The sequence below is a fragment of the Amblyomma mixtum genome, chromosome 9, assembly GCF_055824585.1.
Source record: "Amblyomma mixtum isolate Tamu chromosome 9, ASM5582458v1, whole genome shotgun sequence".
Taxonomy (NCBI): domain Eukaryota; kingdom Metazoa; phylum Arthropoda; class Arachnida; order Ixodida; family Ixodidae; genus Amblyomma; species Amblyomma mixtum.
In genome coordinates, this window is record NC_143020.1 from 75,304,734 (window position 1) to 75,312,699 (window position 7,966).

Genomic DNA, 7,966 nt, shown 5'->3' on the forward strand with positions numbered 1-7,966 from the left:
ACGATGGCAAAAACACCACTACCCTCAAGAAACTCAAGCAGGTTGCAGGCGCGATATCGCACCTCATCCGCAGGGTTTCGGGACATCATAGAGGCATGAAGGAGCGCGACCTATGTCGCCTCATTCATGCCTTTGTCCTCAGCCGTGTACTGTATACTACCCCATATTTACAACTATCCAAACATGATATACACGCTTTGGATGCTTTGATTCGCAAGGCATTCAAGGTAGCACTTCATCTTCCCCTCAAGACACCCACAGACAGATTACTAGGCCTGGGTCTCCACAACACGATCGGGGAACTGGTGGAGGCCCACCGACAGGCCCGATACATCAGGCTCACAAAAACGTCCACAGGTCGGTATATCCTGGACTCCCTGGGAATCAAAATACCGGCCAACGACCCAACCCTTCTCGTCATCCCACGATCCCTTCACCGAGAGCTTCTCATCAGGCCGCTCCCGAGGAATATGCACCCGTCCCACCATGAGCAGCGCCGCAGAGCCCGTGCGAAGGCACTCCATCGAGCGTACGGCCGCCAGCCGGACGCCGTATGGGTGGACGCTGCCTGCACGGGTGATGAAGCGACAGCAGCTGCTGTGGACTCCTCTTCATCCACCCTCCTCACACTACCTCTCCCTCCAGATACGTCCCCAGGGGCTGCAGAGGAATCCGCCATTGCACTTGCTATAACCCGCACGGAAGCCCGGTATATTTTAACTGACTCTAAAACTGCGATTCTAAATTTCGCTCGAGGCCGAGTTCATGTCCCTGCTTTTGGCATACTGGACTCGCCCGATGAACCCCCGCCCCGCCAAGTGGAGCTGATATGGGTGCCTGCGCACTCCGGGAATCCCGGAAACGAGGCCGCCAACCTTTTAGCCCGAGGTTATTTAAACCGGGCTCAAGTGGCCTCGGATCGGGGATTCACGAAGGATCGCATGCACTCATTCAGTGAGCTGACCCAGGCATACAGAGCCTCTCCCCAGCTCTACCCCCCGCCCCACCCCTCCCTAGATAACAGACACGCAACACTCTGGCGCAGATTACAAACACATATTCTCCCCTCGCCCCTTACCCTAACCCACTATCATCCCTCCTTCCCCACTCCTGCTTGCGCCCTATGCCCAGAACCCTTCGCTTCTTCCCTCCACATCCTTTCCCTCTGCCCGGCGGATCCTCCCCCGCGGGACCTAGAGAACCTCAAGACCTGGGAGGACTGGGAGACCCTGCTGCACTCGGAGGACCCGGCCGTGCAGACCATCGCCACCGGCCGTGCTGCCAGTGTTATGGACCTCAGGAACATAAACACTTGAGTGCAGTGGGGTCGTGCGGGGACCCTGGGGCGTGCCCCGAATTCCTTTGTAAATAAAGTTTTCTCTCTCTCTCTCTCTCTCTCTCTCTCTCTCTCAAGATAACGTGACTGCATAGAACACCGTCGCCGCCATGCAGAAAGAGGAGGAAAGGGTCCCCCCCCCACCCCCCCCTGTTCTTGTGTGGCGGATAGGGTGCTCTTTAGTTGCCGACGCGCCGGTTATTTCACGTAGGCGTGAAAGAAGAGAGGCCGTAATGAAGAAAATGAAAATTGTATTTGAGGAAAGGAAATTACGCATTAACTGTGTCGCATATCTCAGTAGACACTAGTCGAAAATTGTATTTGACGAAAGAAAGTTGCGAGAACTGTTAGTGGAGTCTTTGTTAAAGGAATACGTGTGAAAAAAAAAAAATTCTGTGATAGCGCATACATGTGTTGCTCGATTTCTTTGCCTCAATCTATCGAAAAGGTGAAACAGCTTATTTGCTGCGCTCAAATTTCGCATTAGGAAGTAACGTAATCGTCGGTAATTTTTTTAGCTCTCTGTAGGATTTAAGTTTGTTCCATGAAGGGAACCCGCTACAGGTGAAGCTATTTATGCTCTCCATCCTGGCATCTTTTCAGTAGGTTCGTGTTTTGTGTATGCCGCTGTCTGCTTTATTCGATAAAGCGTCAGGCGCATAATCACTAAGCCACAACCTACACAGAAGCGTATGTACTCACGCTCGGATATCGTTTGGAGCCCGTGGCCACTAGTTAACGACGCCAAGTGTCCTTTTACGCAATCTGGAAACTGCCTAGAGAACAAGAACAAACACGAAGATCAGGATAGTAGGCAGACTCCAGCAAAATGGCGTGTTACCTCACTACTGGCCTTAGAGAACCTAGCGAGGGAGTACGGAGTCATTCTGCCAGATTTCGCAAGCCAAGCGCCATTAAAAAAACTCGCAACCTGACTTACGGCACGCACCCTTGACCAATATGAACCCCCGCAGGCTTAAGAATTGTCACTTGAAGTCCCCCCCCCCCTCCCCCCCCCCATGTGCAAGGTATGTCAAGCACGACCTGAACCTTCTGTATGCAAATGTACACTGCCACTCGAAGCCTACACACGGACGTTCTGCGGTTACCTTTTGTTGTTGTTGTTGTGACTGAGAGAAGGATGAAAAGAAAACTGCGCGGGCCTGCTACTGGCTTTCGACAAGCCACCACCGCTGCCACGTGCAGATAGAGGAGAGGTAAGAGATCAGAGGAAAGAGAAAAAGGCAAGAAAAGACGCGCGTCGCAGCAACAACTGCGTCCGCCGGAGCGGACGCTGCTGTAAAAATCAGATAAGCGGCCGAAGCCGCGCTCGCCGAAGCGAGGACAGATATTCCAAAATATCTTACCTTTTAGAGCGGTTACTTTATAGAGCAAAGCCCCACTTTATATGTAGAAGTCACGTGCAGAAAGGAAAGGAATGGCCTGACATGTGGGCTTTAATGTTCCGAAGCCCTACGGAAGCAACCAGTAACGCCCTAATGGAGGTCTCCAGATTACGTTTGACCACATAGGGTTAATTAACACGCACAAACAGCACACCACATTGACACTAATGTTTGCCCTTCATAAAAAGCGAACGCTGAAGCTACGGTTTGAACCCACCAAGGTTTCACGCTCTAGAGCAAGGGAAAAATCTCAAGGCGGAGAATTTTTATTTTTGAGCGAACCGCGGACGAGTTGGTTGAATACCGAAGAACTTTAGAAATGCTGGAACGCACAGATACTATTCGGAAGATAAGTACCTCACCCCCTCCAAGTTCCGGACCGAGCAGTACTACTCGCTTGTGCCACCTGAGGATGCCCTCCAGGTGTCGTGACAGGCGCAGTTCGCCGGTGCATCATCCAGTGGCACTAGCATGCAGTGCGCCATGGTCGGGAACATAGAGGGAGGGTGGGTCCGTTCTTTTTACCACGAATAGTTCGTTCTTCCTGGCCTAGGTTCAAGAAACACTTCTGGAGGGCTATAAAAAGACAGACTAGAATAAATTAGACACCTTCTTCATTCAGGTGCGGGCGTACATTTCTATATTGCTGCTGTTTTATTGCACTCAACGCAACGGAAGACTAAATTTTGCAGCGCCATGGTGCCGCGATTTGATCGTCCACTTTACAGCCGGAACGTGCGGTGAAACGCCTCCATGGTCGACACTGCAAGCGTGCATGTGGCCCAAGCTCTGTCCTGGTCGAGAGAATTGATCGAAGTCCGCACGCGTCCTTCCGCCAGCGCAGAGAGAAAGACAGGCGCGTCGGAAGAACAGCTCCATTGAAAATAACGGGGCTTCGCTTGCCGGGGCAGTCATCGCAACCAACATCCCGACCTGAAGGACCACTCGCAACGCGAAGGCGGCTCCGACGGCCTCGTCAAACTCCGCGTCCCCCAACGAACCATAGAAAGCGCCAGAATTATTGGCGTAGCAGCTCTGCGCGGCTGCGTAGTAGCTGGCAGTGTCGTTCGACCAAGGCGAGACACCTGGCATCCCGAGCACTAGCGACATCACCTTTCGGGCGATGTGGAAACCAAACATCGCGAGGGTGGCGTAGCTGCCTGCAGATACGTCCGGGAAAACGACCGGAGGCACGGCGAACATATGCGGGACGACTACGGTGTTTGTCGTCGCATCTGCAATAGAGATGTAAAATTTCAAGAAATTTTGAATGGCATGAAAAAAAAAACGTTTTTTTCAGGGTTTTTTCATTACAAATTGAAATTTTGAAAAACGTGACAAAAACAGATATATTCGCAACAGCGCTACGATCAATAATAATGCTCCGAAGTTCAGTCGAATATGCAGTTATAGATGTCATATTGTGAAACGAACTTCTTGTTCTATTGCACCCAGAAAATAAATAGTGATTTGCAGTTCAGGCGAATATGGAGGTATAAATGTTATATTTGTGAAACGAACTTCTTGTTCTATTGCACCGAGAAAATAAATAGTGATTTGCAGTTCAGGCGAATATGGAGGTATAAATGTCATATTTGTGGAATGAACTTTTTGTTCTATTGCACCGAGAAAGGAAACATGAAAACTGATCTACAAGTCACTCCATATCGGACTCAGAGTCACTGTGGCTGGATGCGGTACTACGCGCAGCAGCCTGGATTGAAGATGTGTCCACAGCTAGGTTCGACTGCACATACACAAGCTTTCGAACGCGTTCCCGTGAAATCCTGTTACGAATCCTTGTACGGACGTATCCGAAACGTGACCAGTTTCGTTCGCAGCTGGCGGATGACGGTGGTATATGCAGCAGTCGGCAAGCCAGACGAGTTAGCGGCTGGTTGGTGCAAAGGCCTTGCCACCAGGTAGATGGGGCCACGTGCTTCGCTGAAGACTCCTGTCCTGGACCAAATTCCTGCGGATGTCCTGTACTCTGCTACGCTGGAAATCAACAAGCTTGGTCTTGTATTTGGCTACAACCGTTTACGTGCACAGCAGCCTATGTTATTTATGCCGTGTCTACTTCAGCCGTGAGTTCAAGTATTAGTGTGTTTTTAAGTCAAGCCTGGATCTTATATGTGACCTCGCCTTCAACCCGCGTGCTCGTAGCACGAACGTTTTAAAAGCACTACCTGGCACCGCCGATGACGACTGCTCTCCAATTGTTCTACGATACACAATGTAATGGTTTTCAAAGCAAAAACAAAAACCTAAACTAAAAGCAAGCAATCAGAAAAACCTTTAAATTGTCTTGTGAAATTTTCGATGTTTCTTTCCATTTTGCCTCGTCTGAAAAAAACAAAAAAAAAACGTTTTTTTTCCAAAATTGCAGTGTTTTTTTCACGCCTTCACATCTCTAATCTGCAAACAGTAGTACCTCTACGGTCTCCAAGTACACATCATCATCAGCCATCATGGAGTCCTCATCCACGTCATCGGGGACCTTCGTTCTTCTCAGCACTGTGGCCTTGTTTGATATCCATTCGTTGCTGCTCATTTCCAAACTCTGTTGGAACCGGCTGTTCTCCAGGTCTTCTTTGGAAAGGGTGCCATTGCTGAATGTCGTTATGCGCATCTCTTTCGCTTTGGTCAGCGCTGCGATTCGATCTTTCATGTTCATCCACTTTGGATATCTGACACCGGCTTCCTAAATCATCATCTTCAGGGTAGAGAACTAGACACTGACTGCGTCGGCAGTGTCCTGTGAGATAGAAAGTACCTAGGACAGAGCCGGAAGCCAGGAGCGTTTGAATGTGGTCATGGTGTCCTGGTGGCAAATCTTCTGCACAACCTCTTCCTCCACCTGCTACGAATGGGTGCTGAACATAAAGTCGAGCTTAAGGAAATCGACTGCCAGCAGTGCAAGAGTATACACGGTCCTCACTGGCGTTGTCTTGTGCAGAAGGACGGATTTGATGTCGCTGCATGTAGCTTTTGAAATCTCTCGCGAGGACGTGCCTGTCAGGGGGCAGCTGCACTTTCTCCTGGGCGTTCGCCCCTTGAATCCACTTGCCAGGCGGGAACTCTCTGCATTCGGCTGCAGATGTAGGCGCCAAAGGGGAGCGCTGCGTGCGCCGCAGCGTCTCGTTGAGCCCGATACCGTCATCAAGGGAGCGGCATTGTGCGGCGACGGCGTCGCTGATGCTTTCGTTTCCGATGGCTTTAAGCACGGAGGTGAGGTAACTGTTACCTTGGTCGCCTTTATCCGTTTTAGGCAATCGCTGTTTGAAGGATCTCCATCTGTCTATTGCTAGGTGTGTCTTGTTGTCTTGATTTCCGGCGGTTACTATGAAAAGTGCGTTTAGCCGGTGCAGAAAGGAAAGCTGTACCAGCTTGAGGAATGTCTCTTCGGAAGACATCTTGAGCCATGATTCTAGCTTTGTGCCGGCCACCTGCGGAAAAATGGCATTTGAGTTTCAAGATTTCAAAAGATATTGCATGCAAATAATAAAAACAGCATTATCCTGATTCGATGTCGTTTCGAATAAAATATAAACACAAAAAACTGCTTATTAAAGTCGGTTTGAATATGTGGCCTCAGAGCCGGCCTGAAATCAAGCTTTTTCCTGCTCCTCCTCCTTCTGGATGTGCGGCCATCTTATTCTGCCGAGGTAGCGCGATCTAATCGCTGGAAAGTAATAAGGAGGCGCCCTTTGGGCCCACACATACACGTACGTTCTCCCTGAACGGACTTTCTTCATGCTAGAGCCCCCAACGTCCTTGAATCAAGGAACATTGGATTAAGTGCGCCGCACTTGTAACAATAGTGGGTGTGGGCGTGTCTTCTGGCATGAAGCTGTAAATGCCGCTAACTATTTCACCAGTTAGAGGAAAAACACCCCTTTCAAAGAAATTGGCGGTGCGCAAACAGGAAAGTTTATTTAGATTTTGCATCTCGCGCATAGTGGAGAGATAATCTCGATTTTAGTGTGTCATACCGAGAATGTGTGATGGTTTTTTAAAATGCGAAATAGTTAAAATATGCTCGTTCCTAATTTCCTACTTCATATTAAAAAAAATTTAAGAATGTTTTAGTGATGGAGTACCTCAACGTTTAAGAGCAGCAGTATTCAGTGCGCCTTACATCTCAATGCTCAGGTGCATTTATACAAGCCACACTGAAGCAGAGTATTTCCTGAGAGAATTCGTAGGCTGCTGTAACTTTTTACGTTGCCGCTTGAAATCTTCTTTGGAAAATAATTGAACAGAGAAGAAATATTCTCTCGTGGCGTAGAGAGAGATTAGAAATAGAGATAGTAGATTAGAGATAGGCAAGCTATATTGCCCTGCCTGCGGTGATGAGAAAAAGAGGCGCTGTCTGCACCGTAACTGACCGGTACTAGTGCTGACGCCTGAACAGTCGGAAAGAGAGGCAGAAATGGTAGAGGAGCGAGGAAGAAAGGAGATAATGTATCTGACTGTTTTGAGCAGTGCAGATCAGTCCGGAAGCAGCCTGGAACTCAATTTTTGCCTGCTTTGTAAAATCTGCCCACAAAACCCCACCCTCCCGTGCACGATCTCAGCCCTGCATGCAGGGTGGCCTTCTCTTACCTCTAAGACCTTGTCGACTATTTCGGGGATGGTCCTTGACACGCCCAGATAAGTGACGCAGTTGTAGTACCGGGACACAGAGACGGCGGGCTCCGCCAGCGCCTGCCGCGCCACCATTTCGCGGTGCCTCCTGGCGGTGTAGTTGAGCAGTACCTCCGCCATAAAGGACGAGGCGAGAGGATCTGGAAGCGATGCGTTCCCGATCCATCGGCCGCAGACGTGCCGGAAGAAGTCGTGGCATGGCTTCACGCTTTTGTCCACGATGGCGTCCATGTAGTCCAGCACCTGGATACCCAGGGCCGAAACAACACGTCATAGAAACCGCGCGTAATTCTCCTCGTGCACGGCTGTGCGCAAAGCACAATCTGCAAAATCTAGTACACGCAGCACTGGGTGTCTGCCCACGGCTCTGTACAAGATTGAGCGGAAGGGGCACTTCTATAATTCCCCTACAGAAAAAGTGTGTGAAGTACACTGACAACAAAGAAGGCTCATGGGAGTATTTCACAAAGATAGAACACCGGCCATCGTCACTGAATGAAAATTGTTTGTTTTGCTCTCTAATACTACGGTTTGAATAGTATGCAACGAAAATGGAAGCATAACCGACGACGCC

General features: G+C 49.6%; 1 pseudogene; it reads right to left on the bottom strand.

Annotated features, from left to right (window-relative positions):
* Window positions 1-3,421: 3,421 nt before the first annotated feature.
* LOC149329761 (uncharacterized) lies at window positions 3,422-7,629 on the bottom strand (annotated as a pseudogene).
* Between the last annotated feature and the right edge of the window lie 337 nt (window positions 7,630-7,966).